This window comes from Delphinus delphis, chromosome 1, assembly GCF_949987515.2.
Source record: "Delphinus delphis chromosome 1, mDelDel1.2, whole genome shotgun sequence".
NCBI lineage: Eukaryota > Metazoa > Chordata > Mammalia > Artiodactyla > Delphinidae > Delphinus > Delphinus delphis.
Window position 1 is genome coordinate 163130355 of NC_082683.1, and position 16988 is coordinate 163147342.

At 44.2% G+C, this 16988-nt stretch overlaps 1 protein-coding gene across 1 annotated transcript in view; it reads left to right on the forward strand.

Annotated features, from left to right (window-relative positions):
- TP53BP2 (tumor protein p53 binding protein 2) overlaps positions 1 to 16988 on the forward strand; it is a 67167-nt gene that overhangs the window by 5278 nt on the left and 44901 nt on the right. The window lies entirely within an intron of this gene.

Sequence of the window (16988 nt, forward strand, 5' to 3'; positions counted from 1 at the left end):
ATCGAAGAAATGCAAATTCTCAACATAGTTAGATCATGTGCAAGAAACGTAGCTTCGCAGACTCAGCCACTGTGGCCATTTTTAGCTCTTTTCTACATAAAATTTATCCAAAAAACAAATGATTTATTTGGTTAGTGGAACCAGATTTTCATTGAAAATGTTCATGGGGCCAGTAAATACTGAACTTTCCCTTTTGAAATGCATATTTCAGTGGGTTTTCTAGAAACAGATTTATAACTTAGTACTATTTATTTAAATTTGAAACATTTCTACCAGAAATCCCTAAGGCGCAAGTTTAGGAAAGTAAACTATTGTAGAATACCAGTTGAAACTGCTAGTGGTAAAAATAAAAAATGGTCAAGGCAGTGTATTGGTCTTCCACAGTGGAATGAACAATTTCTCTGTAAACCAGCATGGGTGAAAGCCCTGTGCTCTCATTTCCCACCCAGGATGGAGAGGGAGCTTCTCCTGGAACCCCTGTGTGCCCAACACCTGCCCCGAGGTTAGGCTGCTCATCCCAGATAATCTCCTTATGACCCTGTGAAGCGAGGCTACCCCCTTCTCATACAACAGATAAGGAATTTCAAGTTCAAAGGGTTTCGGTAATTTACTGCAGGTCACTTGGCAGAAATGAAATGAAAACGAGGTCTACCTGTGAAGAAATGTTCTAGAATGGTTTTTTTTTGTTTGTTTTCTTCTGTTTTGGCTGAGCCGCATGGCGTGTGGGATCTTAGTTTCCCCGACCAGGGATTGAACCCATGCCCCCTGCAGTGGAAGCGCGGAGTCCTAACCACTGGACCACCAGGGAAGTCCCTCTAGAATGTTTTTATATACTGGGCAGGACAGTAGTCATGATGTTCTTTTGGCTAATGATAACTTCAAATATTGCTTTTCAGAGCATAACTATAATTATTTTTGACGTAGAAAAAGGAGAACAGAGGTATCTTCCCATATTTAAATCCAAACTGGATGAGAAGATTGGTAAATGTTTCTTACCAAGTTTCGACTGATGTGGAGCTGACCTCACCCTGTGCAGAGTAAACATCTCAGTGACTATTAGTTTTTCCTATGTCTAATACTTCCATAGAGATCTTAGTTCTTCCACATCAGCAGAGAAAGAGAAGGGGTGTAATGATTACCTTTTTTTTTTCTCTCTTCTTTCTTTTTAATGTTTACCTTTTGTATGAGGGGTGTTGGATAATCTTTCTTTGACGGTATCTTTAAACAGGGTGTGAAGGTGATGAGGTAGGAAAGAAAGGGCAGAGTAGCGTAGGCGTGTTGGGAGCCGTGGAGGGCAAGGAAAGCGTGGCGTCTGCTGAGAGATTGCCATCGTCATTGTGCAGTCATTTCCAGCGGCTTGAGAGGGACAGCAGTGACTTGAAGGAATGCCCGCTGCTGGTGGGATCTCCGGGCGGGGGCAGAGTGACAGCATCTCCCCTTGCTGCCCCAGGGTTGTCTGTATAGTGAGCAATAGTGATTCAGTTTAGTCAGATGAATTTATCGGAAGTAAACTAGGGACTGATGTCAAACGACATCACATTAAATCATCGCTCTTCATTCTTCCTCATTAACCTGCTGATTGTTTTTGGATGGCCTTTTGGAGACAACATCTGTTCAACAGGTATTTTTAGCGAACATCCACTGTATTCCAGCCACGGTTCTAAGTGCCATGGACACAGGAAAGAAGAAGAGAGTTTTCGGGGAGCTTACCTTTCAAGACGTTTAGTGTGGGGCTTGGAGGGGGGCGGATATGGAAAGTAAAAAAACAAAACATGAGAGGTGTGTAGGATTTAAATAGCATCATGTGACTGGGATGGCTGCTTTAGATTGGATGGTCAGGGAAGTGACATTTCGGCTGAGACCTGAATGACAGGAAGGGGCTGGTCTTGTGAAGATTTGTGGGAGGGGCATATCAAGTAGGCAGAATTCCCAGGGGCTGGTGTAAAGGCCCGGAGGAAGCAATGGGGATGGTGAGGCTGGAGATTAGCAGGCTGGGGGGCGGGTGGCAGGAGCGGAGGTGGAGAGGTGCAGCGTGTAGGCTTTCCTGGGCTGGGGCGAAGATTTTAGGTGGCAGGGGAGGGGATGTGGCAGCCACTGGAAGAGTTTTAAGCAGTAAAAGTGACATAATCTGAGAGGTTAGATAAGATCCCTCCGTTGCTGTGTGAGAATGGATGATGGCGGTGCCAGAGCGAAAGAACTGGGAAAGGTGCGAAGACTGATAACCCACGTCATGGGAAGACTACAGAAAACCACCTAAGATGGATAAAAGCGTTATCACACCGAGGGCCCAGCTGTTAGTGTGAACTGGATGTGAGCTCAGTCCACACAGTGTGTGACTTGCTCTAGGCGTTCAGAAGCTTCAGGGGTGAGAGAAGAAACAGTAACACCTGCCCGGGGTTGGGATTAAGACCAGGACAGGGATGGGGAGGGTAACATGTCCACAAGCTCCTCCTATGGGACTAAAGAGAAACCAGACTTTTTATATCATTAGAGAGCTTTGCAGCGCTTGAGAGAAAGCCGCCTTCTGTCCCCGTGGTTCTTTAAACGGAGAGGGGCACATCAGGTTTCTTACAGAAGCCATAACCCTGCAAGTGTTTTACAACAACTGTGCCTTTGACCATGTGACCACGCCACCTTGGAAGCTTCTGATACTTTCACCTACAAGTTCCTTGACCTCCTTTTTTTTTTTTTTTTAAACGCTGTGATAATCTTCATTTTATTGACAAATACAAAGCAGCTAGCAATCTAGGAAATTCAAGTCAGAGGCGACTTGAATTCTAGAAAGGGTCTCCTCGTGCCAGTGTTTTTCTGCACCCCAACAATATCTAGTTGCTAACTGATACCTGGTTTGTGATGTGTAGGTCGTTTTTTGGTAATTTATTGATCTCCTGGAAAGGGGGGGCTATTTTTTTTTTTTTCTTTTTGTGGTACGTGGGCCTCTCACTGCTGTGGCCTCTCCCGTTGCGGAGCACAGGCTCCAGACGCGCAGGCTCAGCGGCCATGGCTCACGGGCCCAGCCGCTCTGCGGCATGTGAGATCTTCCCGGACTGGGGCATGAACCCGTGTCCCCTGCATTGGCAGGCGGACTCTCAACCACTGCCGGGGCGGGGGGGTGCTATTTTGGATAACACTTTTATTTTAAAGGTAGATAGGATCCTTTCTCTGGTAGGTTTTGCTTGCTGCTTTCAGTGGTCGGGAGACCTGGGCGTTATCCTGCTTTCCTTCCGTTCTTCTGTTTTCTCCCATAATGGTTTCATCACTGTCACGGACCCCTCCTCTCTAGCCCCTGGTGCTCCTCTTCTGCATCACCCCTCGCCTGCCTGGACTGGGGTGATCCTCTCCTTATTTATCTTCTTACCCTTACTGTTCTTCATGCCTTCAACCCATCTGTACACTTCTTCGTGGTGATCTTTCTTACACTACTTCGTGGTGGTCTTTCTTTCTTTTTTTTTAATTAATCAATTTATCTATTTTTGGCTGCGTTGGGTCTTTGTTGCTGCACGCGGGCTTTCTCTAGTTGTGGCGAGCGGGGGCTACCCTTCCTTGCGGTGCGCGGGCTTCTCATTGTGGTGGCTTCTCTTTTTGTGTAGCACGGGCTCTAGGCGCATGGGCTGCAGTAGTCGTGGCATGCGGGCTCAGTAATTGTGGCTCGTGGGCTTCAGTAGTTGTGGCTCGTGGGCTCTAGAGCGCAGGCTCGGTAGTTGTGGCGCACGGGCTTAGTTGCTCCGCAGCATGTGGGATCTTCCCGGACTAGGGCTCGAACCCGTGTCCCCTGCCTTGGCAGGCGGATTCCTGACCACTGCGCCACCAGGGAAGACCCTGTGGTGGTCTTTCTGAAACAGCAGTCTGTCTCTTCCCCCTCCAGAATTCTTCCAGACTGACTTGTATTACTTACAGACTATGATATAACCTCCTTAGCTAGATACAAAGTTTCTTTATTGTCTAGCCCAGTAGATTTCGATTTCGGCCTTTTTGTGTCAAGATAGACTTCCAGAATATTTTGCCTCTCAGTGGGCAGTGGAAGTGATTGAAAGACTCAAAACACAGAACAAGTCAGCACTTCCAACCCAGCACCCATGGAGGGGGAGTAAATAGTGTGTTTGCTTTGTGCTGAATGGAAGAGCAGCCGCCTCCTCACTGCTCAGCCGACCTTCCTTCGGGATCGAGGGGCAGTTCTGGAAGATCTGCTCACCACCTCGCACATGCTCCCAGGGACCCTGCGTTAGGACTGTTTGTGGGGCCTGATCCGTTTTCCTTTCGCTCACGGTAAGTTGCACCCTCTTGTATATTGCCGTCCACCACCTGCTCTGCGCCATCTGACTTTGCCATAATCCCCTGTGTGTGTAAAACAAGTTTTGTACGTTGTAGGTTTCTACGGCGCAGCTGCGGCTCACTGGTTAAAAAGTGACCTGTCTCTTCTGTTTGTCCTCCCACCTTCCTGTTTCAGCAGTTCCAGGATTGCAGTGAGGATAGCGTGCTAGGTTTCCTCACGCCTTTACGTGTGATGTTTTTCTGCCTGGATGGCCCTCTTCCTGCTTGTCTTACTCATCCTGCAGTTTTCAGTTCAGTAGTACTCCTTGAAAGGAGTGCTTTTTTTTTTTTTGTGGTGCGCGGGCCTCTCACTGCTGTGGCCTCTCCCATTGCGGATCACAGGCTCCGGACGCGCAGGCTCAACGGCCATGGCTCACGGGCCCAGCCGCTCCGCGGCATGTGGGATCATCCCGGACCGGGGCACGAACCCGTGTCCCCTGCATCCGCAGGCGGACTCTCAACCACTGCGCCACCAGGGAAGCCCGAAAGGAGTGCTTTTTTTTTTTTGGGGGGGATTGAGAGGAAACTGAAGGAGGAACTTCTTCAAAGTGACTGACGTTGATGGGATAAGACTCAGTCTCAGGGGAGGTGACTGTTCTGATGACATAGATGAAGTGCTTATGTAATCAGATACCTAAGACCAGCTAGTTTTTAGTATGTAATGAATTTTTCCCACAATTAAAGTAACCACTTCATATGTGCTGTGTCATTTTCCCCAGAATGGTAATTATCTCAGAAAATGATTGTGGACTCTAGGTAACACTGAATGAATGGCTAGGATATCCCATATGTGATGAACTTTTTTTTTTTTTTTTGCGGTACGCGGGCCTCTCACTGTTGCAGCCTCTCCCGTTGCGGAGCACAGGCTCCAGACGCGCAGGCTCAGCAGCCGTGGCTCATGGGCCCAGCTGCTCCGCGGCATGTGGGATCTTCCCGGACCGGGGCACGAACCCGTGTCCCCTGCATCGGCAGGTGGACTCTAAACCACTGCGCCACCAGGGAAGCCCTGTGATGAACTTTTCTAACAGGACTGTTCAAATTGGTATTGAGACGAATGTGTCATTGATTTCTAGATTCTACTCACTTGCTATTGTGACCAAAGAAATAGCTTATGATGTAAAAAAAAAAAAAAAAATCCATTGAATATGATTTTATAATTTTTTTTTATGTAACTCAGATATCTCATAGAAACTGATGGACTGATGTTTAAAATATTCCATGCTAAAAAGGCAGTACATGTGGTGTATGAGTGGTATACTTAGTGTAGAAGTAGGTTTAAATATCATTGATCTTTAATACAACATTAGTAGATGTAACTCATGGTAATTGATGAAAATTTAATAAAGCAGTTTAATGGCCTCGAGAGTAAACTCTAGGCAGGAGAGATGGCTCAGAAGTCATAATAGGCCTCTCTAAGCAGTGATCATCAGATAACTGTAATAAGGTTGGACTGATCATCAGGGAGGCTGGAGAGTATCTGTTTGAGGGAAAGGACTCAAAGCTGTATCCCCGCTGCTCCTGAGGGAGGCTCCACAGAGACCTCTGTTGGGTTGCCCACTGAGATGGGGGGCGAGGCGGAAGGGCCGACCAGGCTGGGATAACTGGGGTAACGGGACAGCGCACTTCCTACAGAAGGCCGGCAGCCCAGCCCACCTCTAGGGCGGAGTGTGTCCAAGATAGGGAGCCAAGTGAGCCACCGGGTGTTTCGGTGCACGGTCCCTGCCAGCAGAGCGACCACGGGAGCAGACAGCCGGGACTCCAAGGGGCAGGACGCTGAAAACCCGGAAGATCGGAACTCTCTGCATCTCATTTCTAACCCCCTTCCAGGGTTGTAAGCCATAGTTGGGCTGAATGGCTCTGTGCATTTGAGAGATTGAAAGAAGCTTTGGTTGCTGTTGCTATGTCTTAATCAAATCCCCTTTCTGGATGTATGAGTGTTAAGAGAGGTGTTTTTCTTGACCAGTTATAGGAAGCCTAGTGGCAGCATCCTCTTCTAGCAGGAAGTCTGGGGGCTTCCTTCATTCATGACATTCTTTCTCCACAGAGGAATTATTAAATACAAAACCCATCTTGACTTTAATCTCACTACGAGCATTATTACCTGGCTGTCCCTATGGTGAGTTTCCTGTGAGTTGTAAGATTGCAGAGGATTTATGTCACTCTTTTTACAGATTGTTCATTTTTCTCTAAAGGACAATTTTTTTCTCCTCTTACATTGTTTTTTTTTTCCCCTCTTAGGTAAACCTAAGCAATTTGAGTTTTTGTAAATCAAAGCTCTGAAGGTGTTATTGCAAAGCTTAATTTCCTTTCTCTGACAGGGAACGTCTTAAACTCTTAATTCTTTTTTTCTTTCTGTGGAACTTCACATGGTTTTTTCAGTCAAAGGAATAAACTTTGGCCTCTGACACAAGTACATTTCTTGTAAATGCACCGGCCAGTTTTTTTTTTTTAATTTCCTCTTGGAAAAGTCTTCCAAATTTTAATCTGAAATAATTCCTCTTTGAAATGAGTCATTCTTGTGTTAATAGCATAACATTATAGTTACAGTGAATACATGTCCTGTAAAAATGGAACTCTTAAAAATAAATCTTTGATCTGTTCTTTTTAAGTGAAAATTGTCTGTGACTTTGGATGTTTGGAAAGGCAAACCTTCCTTCAGACATGACAGGTGTGAATTACCGTGCACAGCGTGTGGGGAGGTGTGGCCTGGCCCAACTTAACATAGTGTTTGATCTTTCCCTGAATCTTCTTTCTCTTCAGATTGATCACTTTAAGAATCGAACCACATTTACTATTTTTACTGAAATATTTTCACATTGTTTTATCACAATTTGTATTGTGTTATGTGTACTTTTAAATTGTAAATTACTGTAAAAATATATTAACGTTGAGATTTAAACAAATTTAAAGTGACATCTATATCCGATCTCCTAATACCATGGATTTCACTTACATATTCCATACAAGTCAGTTCCTGTGTCCATATGTTTTAGACTTTTTTTTTTTTAATTTATTTTTGGCTGCGTTTGGTCTTTGTTGCTGCGCACGGGCTTTCTCTAGTTGCGGCGAGCGGGGGCTACTCTTCGTTGCGGTGCGCGAGCTTCTCATTGCGGTGGCTTCTCTTGTTGCGGAGCACGGGCTCTAGGCACGTGGGTTCAGTAGTTGTGGCTCGGGGGCTCTAGAGCGCAGGCTCAGTAGTTGTGGTGCACGGGCATAGTTGCTCCGCGGCATGTGGGATCTTCCCAGACCAGGGGCTCGAACCCGTGTCCCCTGCATTGGCAGGTGGATTCTTAACCACTGCACCACCAGGGAAGTCCCCAGATGTTTTAAAAGGTTACAATCTACAACTTAATATTACTGTTTTATAACTTTTTCTTACCATTTTTCTAACACTATACTTAGAGTAGTTGGTAGCTGGGTCATAGTCCTTCCAGCAGTTGTATTTTAACTTACTTTTCCTTGCTTAACTTACTGGATATTTAGTTTTCTATCTTGCTGTTTATTGATCTAGCACCGTAGTGAAAATCTTCAGGCATTTAGAGTTTTTCTTCATTTTATTTATTTCTCTAGGGATAATTCATGAGGTATACATAAATTTATGGTTTTTGATACATGATTCATTTTACTTTCTAAACGGGATTTTTAACAATTTTTAGTACCATCATTATGTCTTTGAATGAATCACTTTCCCACAACCTCATCTCTGTTATATCATCTTTTAATAGAAGACTAATTTAATAGTTGTAAGTGATGCCTTGTTGTTTTAATTTAATTTATCCTCCCACCCCCAAGTTTTACCATTTGTATTGCCCTATGTGATCTGTCTGTTATCGCCTCTGCTCTTAAGTATATTCTAGATTTGACTCTTGTTGTTTATTGGGTAATCTATTCTCTTTGTGGCTCATACTATAAAAAAATGAAGTTCTTGATTTACAAGTTGGAAAGAAGTTAACAGTTGATGTCTGTATGTCACTGAGAAGGGCTGACCAGCTTTTAAGGGAAGAAAAGCCATCTCCTCTGTTCCATCCAAGCTAGACGCCATGAGCATTTTCAGATGCCCCAGCAATTTATTGTCCTCGTAGCCGCAGGTGCAGCTGTAAAGGCTCATGTGTTGTTTTGATCTGATTATTGCTGCACTGTTTATGATGAAGTTAATTGATGTCACAAGTTCCCAGGAACACATTTGTGAGTCAGTAAGAATAACCAGGATTCTCACGGCAGCCTCCCAGGGGATTTAACTCTAGGGAACTCCATTTTCCTTGCTTCCATATGGGAAAGAAGCTAAGGAAGTCACCTCTATTTTCTTGAGAATATGGTGTTTTAAGAAAATCTGGGGCTTCCCTAGTGGCACAGTGGTTGAGAGTCCGCCTGCTGATGCAGGGGACATGGGTTCGTGCCCCGATCCAGGAGGATCCCACGTGCCGCAGAGCGGCTGGGCCCCTGAGCCATAGCTGCTGAGCCTGCGCGTCCAGAGCCTGTGCTCCGCAACGGGAGAGGCCACAACAGTGAGAGGCCCGCGTACCGCAAAAAAAAAAAAAAAAAAAAAAATCTGAAGCATCAGGAAAAGATGGCATTTTGGAAGTAAGGTTATTATAGATTATTATTTTTCTATTATTTCTTAATGCTTTCCATTAATTTATGCCTCTTTGTTGAAACCTCAGTGTACCTCAGATCACATTCATCTTTCTCTTTTCTGAATTTCCATTTTACCTACAGCCTCACTCATGTAATTTGGTGCTAAATTGTTCTCTAATCTTTTCATGAGTAAATTTTATTTCTTTTAAGAGATTTTTATATTTCTCACATAGTAAGTATGTAGTAGGCATTTTTAATTGTGATATAATTCACATACCATAAAATTCACCCTACAGAGTATATAATTCAGTAGGGTTTTTTTTTTTAGTATATTCACAAGGTTATCACCACTAATTCCAGAACATTTTTATCACCCCAGAGAGAAACTCCATCCTCCAGAGTCACTCCCTATTCTGCCTGCCCCCCAGCCGCTGCTAAACATTTATCTAGTTTTTGTCCCTATGGATTTGAATTTTCTGGATGTTTCTTTCTGTGTCTGGCTTCTGTCACTTAGCATAATGTTCCCAAGGTTCATCTATGTGTAGTACGCATCAGTACTTCATTCCTTTTATGGCTGAATAATATTCCATTCTAATGGACATTTAAGATATATTTCTTGATTTTTTATTTTTAGTCCCCGGCTAAAGTTAAGGCAGTATGGTAACCCTAGAAAAGCATTGTCAGACAGATATTGATTTGCCTTACATATCTCACAGCAAGGGCCCAGGGAATAAAAATGGTACTTTATGTTTATCTTACTAATTTCATTATTGATTCCTTAAAAAATCAATTTTAGGGCTTCCCTGGTGGTGCAGTGGTTGAGAGTCCGCCTGCCGATGCAGGGGACACGGGTTCGTGCCCCGGTCCGGGAGGATCCCATGTGCCGTGGAACGGCTGGGCCCGTGAGCCATGGCCACTGAGCCTGCGCGTCCGGAGCCTGTGCTCCACAATAGGGGAGGCCACAACAGTGAGAGGGCCCTGTACCGCACAAAAAAAAAAAAAAAAAAATCAATTTTATTATCCAAGTGATGTTTAATCATTCTAGAAAACTTAAGCATAGATAAGCTCCCCCAAATTTATTTCTTAATCTTATCACCAAGGCATAACTACTGTTAATTTGGTGAATTTAATTCCAGGCCCCTTTTTTTTTTCTTTGCATGTATTACATGTGTGTATGCACATATATTTTTCCAGTTGTATAGTAAGATATGGTGAATACTGTTTTGTAATAAAACAATACATAACTGACACATTTTTGAAAGTTTTGCTCTTTGTGCTTTTTCCTTCTAAATTCCTTCTAAGATTTAGCAGTTTTATTTTTTATCATTAAAAATCATGAATTCTTGGCCACAGGTGTTTTCAGAAGGACTTAGTTGATAGAATAGGCTAAAATTTCTTTCTTTAGTAAGTTTTCAACATGCTGATAAAACTGCTTCATCAAAATGAAATAAAAACAGCTTCATCTTGATTTTGTTTTATTTTTTAGGTAATTAAATTACATTTTGAAGAATTCTTTTATCTTTTGTAGCACAGTACACTTATGAAACAAAGATGAAAGGAAAGTAGCAATATAAAGAGCATGTGTGCCTACTTTTTCTCAGGTTAACATGATAGATTAGTTTAACCAGCCCTCTGTTTTGACCCTCTTCTCTTTTTTCTTTACATTCTTCTTTTATTTTTTTTAATATTCTTTTCTATTATGGTTTATCCCAGGAGATTGGATATAGTCCCCTGTGCTATACAGTAGGACCTTGTTGTTTATCCATTCTAAGTGTAATAGTTTGCATCTACTAACCCCAAACTTCCAGTCCATCCCTCCCCCCACCCCGCCACTTGACAACCACATCTTTTTTCTTTTTTGTTCCTTTTCCAAGTAAAGTTAAGAAGAGAATTGATACTTATTGAGAAAATGCCCGTTTCACTTTCTCTATAAAATTTGAAATAGTTATAAATTATCAGTAAAGCCCATGATTGTGGGCAGATTATAATGAAAAGATTTAAAATTATAAGTGATATATAAATGCAAGTGATAGTTAACCTTTATAACTTGGGGACATACTTAAAGTCTATAAATTTAAAGATGGGTGAAGTGAGTCTTAAAGGTTGATTTCAAATGGTGTGATGCTTTGTGTTCTAATCAGAATTTTCTAGGGGGAAGTGTAGCAGTTAGAGGTATTATGGCCATCAGGAGCAGCTGGGCCCGGTGGGTGGTCCCTCTCCCCCACCGCTTCTCTGGTGTGGATGGGAAGACACTTGCTCTCAGCTGCACATGAGCTGTCATACTGTCATGGCTCAAAGACACCCCTTCCAGCTATATCGCTGTCACCATGCTGTGGTGTCCAATTAAGAAATCTTCAAAATAAAGGTAAACTATCTTTGTAACTTAAAAAGTAAAATCACTACAACAAAGAAAATAAGTGAGAACGGGACTGCTTTGGCCAAGCCTAGCATGAAGTGGTTGTGGGTTCTCCGGACGCAGATCACTGCTGGGCAGTCTAGGGAGCAGGCAGTGGCTAGAGATACGGATTCAGCATCATCCACATCATTTCCTCTTGACTGGATCATTCCATCCATTAAAGCGTCCTGTAAAAACTCCATGTTGAAATAAAGAAGAAACAAAGCACCCCTTTCACTCTGTCTCCTTCCATCTGTGGCTCCGTTTCTTCTGTCTTTCTGTTCTGAGTCTCTGCATCCTTCCCTCAGGTTCTCAGCCTGTCTCAACCAGGCCTTCAATCTCATTCCTCAGCCAGCGCTGGTCAAGGCGCCCAGCAGCCTCCACCTTGCCAAGCCTGGGGACCGGTCCTCAGCCCGCATTTCTGAGATCTCTAAGCTTCATCTGAAGCACTGTCTTTACTTGGTCTCTGGTACTCCACACTCCTTTGGGTTTCTTTCTGGTTTTTTTATGGATGGATCTTTCCCAGTCCTTTGCTGGATCCTTGTTCTCTGTAGGACTTCTGGACGAGACCCCTGACTTGTGGGCCCTTCCCCAGGTCGTTCCACCTTCCTCATCTCAGTAAGTCACTCTACTCTTAACTCCGTTGCTTAGACACCAAATCCACGTTCACTCTTAATTTCTCTCTACACTCACACCCCATATTCTGTCCATTAAGCCAGTCTTGCTGGCTCTGCTTCAAAATATAACCCCAATCCAGCCATTTTTCACTACCTTTGCTGTTACCTGCAGTCTGTGCTACCATTATATCTCATTTTATGTGCTACATTTCCTCTTAATTGGTCTTCCGTGCCTGTCCCCCTGTAGTCTATTCATATAGTAGCCAGAGTGATTTTTTTTAAAATGACACAAAAATGACTTCAATACCCTGTTCAGAATCCTCCAGTGACTTCTTTTTTTTTTAAAAAGTTGAGATATCATTTACGTACCACCATTTTGAAGTATCCAATTCAGTGTTTTTTAGTGTGTTTAAAAGACGGTGCAACCATCACCACTAATTCCAGAACATTCTCATCACCCCAAAAAGAAGCCCTGTACCTCTGAGCAGTCACTCCCCCAGCCCTGGCAACCACTAATCTACTTTTTGTCTCTAATGATTTGCCTCCAATGGTCTCTTAGATTAAAATCCAAATTCCTTGCTCTGGCCTTTGAACGGTGGTTCTCAGCTTGTGGTTTCCAGGGCAGCAGGTATCGGCATCACGTGGCAGCTCGTTAGAAATGCAGCATCTCAGTCCCCATCCTAGATCTACTGAATCAGAAGCTCTGAAGATGGGACCTAGCCATCCATAGTTAAAGACCCTCTCTCCGCACCACATCTTGAGGACCAGTGGCCTCTAAGGTCTTGCATCATCTGGCCTCTTTAAATTGACCTCCTATAATCCTTTCCTCTTGCTCTCTCTCCTCTTCCACAAATGTGACGAACTTGGTTCCTCCTCAGGGCCTTCACATTTGCTATTCCCTCTGCTTGGGATATTCTTTCCTATATCGTGTGTTCTCATTCTGTTTCGATTGTGGCTCAAGGACCCTCTCTAACCACATAGAGGTTGAAGTAATTGAGTTTGAGCATGGCCTGTCTCTACCCTGCTTTATGCCCCAGGAGGTTGACTTCTATAAGCCACATGAATGGCCTCCCTTGCCGTCCGACTATCTAGTTGGGTTTATCCAGTGGGGAGTGGTAGGATGGATGATATAAGAAGAAGGGAGCCACATTGGGGTATTTATTCCTCTGGGCTGGCTGAGTCCTCTCCACGCAGCGTGCTCTCTCTCTCTCTTGAATTTTGTGCTGTGTGCTATAATAACTATTTAGTGAGGATGATTTCTACATTAGAACTTAAACCATAAAATAGATGGCCTATAGGGAATTACCTGGTGGTCCAGTGGTTAGGGCTTAGTGCTCTCACTGCCGAGGCCCCATGTTTGATCCCTGGTTGGGGAACTAAAATCCCACAAGCTGGGCGGTGTGGCAAAAAGAAAAAAAACAAAAATAGATGGCCTATATATCTTTCATGAATGAAAAGAATGTTGAAACAGAAGTAGGAGGACGTAGCATGATGTAAGCTTGAAGAAATGAGGAGAGGAAGCTAATTTCTGTCAGTGCGTGTAGCTGTGCTGTATACTATCTGCTCTACCATCTGTCAATACCCGAGGGAACACTTACTCTGAAAATAAATCAGAGGTGAATCTGTCAAGTGCAGTAACAGCTACTGGACGTATTCATTCACAAACACATACTTATTGTGTGCTTGTCACAGACCGGGCACAGATCAAGGGGCCGAGGATATTGTATGGAACAGAAAAAGCCCTGGACTTCGTGGAGCTTATGTTCTAGCAGGGAAGACAGATATTAAAAGCAAGTGAAATAAATATAATATTTGGTATGATGGTCACTGTGCCAAGGAGAGACAGTGGAGGTGCACGTGTGTGCGCACGTGTGAGCACGGTGGTGGGATTTTAGGCAGGATGGCCAGGGAAGGCCTCTCTGGGAAGGCAGTGTTGGAGTATAAAGACCTGGGGAGATGAGGGGGCAGGCCGTGCTGGCACACAGGGAAGAACATCTGTTGGGGAAGGTCATTAAGAAGGCGTGACCACAGGTTTGACCTGCAAGCTGGACCCCGGCTTGGAGGCCGTGCACTCACTTTCCTGTCCTTGGAATGTGCACTCCACCTGCCTTCCCCCGAGCTCGAAGCTGCCCAAGGACGCAGCCTGGAGACTGAACCCAGGTAAAGCCTCTCCATAAGCTTTTTTTTAAAAAAAAATTTTAATTAATTTATTTAATTTATTTATTTTTGGTTGCATTGGGTCTTCGTTGCTGTGCACGGGCTTTTCTCTGGTTGCTGCGAGCGGGGCCTACTCTTCATTGCGGTGAGCGGGCTTCTCATTGCGGAGCACGGGCTCTAGGCACACGGGCTTCAGTAGTTGTGGCACGTGGGGTCAGTAGTTGTGGCTTGCGGGCTCTAGAGCGGAGGCTCAGTAGTTGTGGCGCACGGGCTTAGTTGCTCTGTGGCATGTGGGATCTTCCCAGACCAGGGCTCGCACCCGTGTCCCCTGCATTGGCAGGCGGATTCTTAATCACTGCGCCACCAGGGAAGTCCCCCCTCATTAGCTTTTAATGCTCTTAAATTTAAACATATTCATCCAGATTTTTTTTTTTTTGGTCCTTAGTGGGAGGATCGTTTGAATAAGGTGCTGTTGTCTTATGTAATAGCCTTTTATTTGTTGATACAGTATGTTTCATATATATACTGTATATTAAATATTTCTGTAATTTAATAAATGCCTCTAGGTCTCATATTTACGAAGAAAACAGTTACTGTGTTTGAAGTGTTGAACTTCAAAGAAAGTATTGGTGTGGGTAGGGAATATTGAGGAGGACTACAGTTTAGTACTAAAGTGTAAATTATTTATCTCTCGTTAAATGCACTGTATATGTATCTAGAGCAGCAGCAGGGTGGAAACCTGTGTTCATTTTGTGGAACAGTTTGAAAGTGTTGACTAAGTTGAGGCCTAGAACTATGTATCTATCTTTATGTAGCACAGTTGATCAGAATGTGGAGAACCTGATAACAGCGTGAAAGCTTCTGAGCTCATCCTGGCAAATTCTAGTTTTGATTTTATATATTTTACTGTTTCAACATTATCCACTTAAACTCTTTTTTTTTCTGGGTTACCCTCTAGCTGTAATGGGTACGCTTCTCATGTTTTCTAGTTTTGGGGGTTACTTTCTTTGCTGCACATGTTTATGTGAGTTAAAGAGTTTTGGTTGCAGGAAGTGGAGACTTGGCTTACTTTAAGAACTCATGGTTTTAGTGCAGGGAGGAGGTGGGAAGCCCCCGGGGGCTGAGCCTGCTGACCCAGTGGGCCGTCTTCTCTTACGCATGTTGTCTTCTCCCCTTACTTGGACCGGATCCTTGAGGCACCCAGTCTGCTGTTTTAGCCAGTTTCCGTCATAGTTTCCATGAGGCACTGCCTTCCCCCTCCTTCCCCCCTTACCCCCCCCCCCCGCAAAAAAAAAAAAGAAGAGCCTAATGCATCTGTCTCACCTCGGGGGTAATGGGCAGCGAGGTTTAAGCTGGATGGGAAGCTGTGTGGCTGACTGTTGGCAGGTGCTACAGCTGTTGTATGATGTCCTTGTGTCAGTGTGATCACAGTGCAGATCCTACTCATTCTGCTTTGGTAGAGCCTTAAAACCCCAATTTCCCCCAGTGTTTGGCATAGTTTCATTAATTATTTTTACAGAATGTATAATGGCCCATCAAGTTCATGTTTCACAGGCTTTGTATTCTCTTTGATTAGAGTTATTTTCACAGGATAAATTCTCACAGTGGGATTACGCTTTCAAGTTGTCTGGTGTTTTTGTTTGTTTATTGTTTTGTTTTATCCTGATACACACTAATCTTCCCGGCATAGGTCCTCACTGAGTGAGTGAGCATGGGAGTGTGCTGACTTGCATTGCCGCCATCAATTTGTTTGTTGATTCACTCAGTTTCTTCAGTACTGGGAGTTAACAACGGTTTTTTTGTTTGGGTTATTTTTGGTTATTTAATAGGTGTGAAAACTTGTATTCCTTTTTTTAATTGTCATGCATTTTTATTTATTTTTTTAAAACTTGAATTCTTTAGTTGCAGTGTCTTTAAGATGCAGTATTGGGCTTCCCTGGTGGCACACTGGTTAACAATCCGCCTGCCAATGCAGGGGACACGGGTTTGAGCCCTGGCCCGGGAAGATCGCACATGCCGTGGAGCAACTAAGCCCGTGCGCCACAACTACTGAGCCTGAGCTCTAGAGCCTGCAAGGCACAACTACTGAGCCCACGTGCCACAACAACTGAGGCCCGCGCACCTAGAGCCTGTGCTCCACAACAAGAGAAGCCACGACAATGAGAAGCCCGTGCACCGCAACAAAGAGTAGCTCCTGCTCACTGCAACTAGTGAAAGCCTGCGTGCAGCAACGAAGACCCCACAATAAATAAATAAAACTCAATAGCAGTCTTTCTCCCAGTAAAAGTAGATACTGCATCTTTTCTTTTTTATTTATTTATTTATTTTTGCGGTACGTGGGCCTCTCACTGTTGTGGCCTCTACCGTTGCAAAGCACAGACTCCGGACGCGCAGGCTCAGCGGCCGTGGCTAACAGGCCCAGCTGCTCTGTGGCATGTGGGATCTTCCTGGACCAGAGCATGAGCCCGTGATCCCTGCATCGGCAGGCGGACTCTCAACCACTGCGCCACCAGGGAAGCCCTGCATCTTTTCTTTTTATAAAAAAAGACATCCCCACCCTCAGAAGCAACACATGTTTTGTTCTTGTGTATCCTTCCCAAAAGAGGCTTTGCATAAGTGTGTGTGTGTGTGTGTGTGTGTGTGTGTGTGTGTTTGTGTGTGTGTGAGATCATCATCCCCTGATCATCTTCACAGGATTGATAAGAAGATCTATTTGTAGTATGGGTTTGGCACATCATACTAAGAACTACATAAGTATTTGGGAAACAAATAACATGAATAAAATGTCAGAGGAAGACTTTTTTTTGGCCGTACCACAGGGCGTGTGGGATCCCTGACCAGGCATTGAACCCATGTCCCCTGCATTGGAAGCAGGTAGTCTTAACCACTTGACTGCCAGGGAATTCCCAGAAGAAAATTTAATACGACCTTTT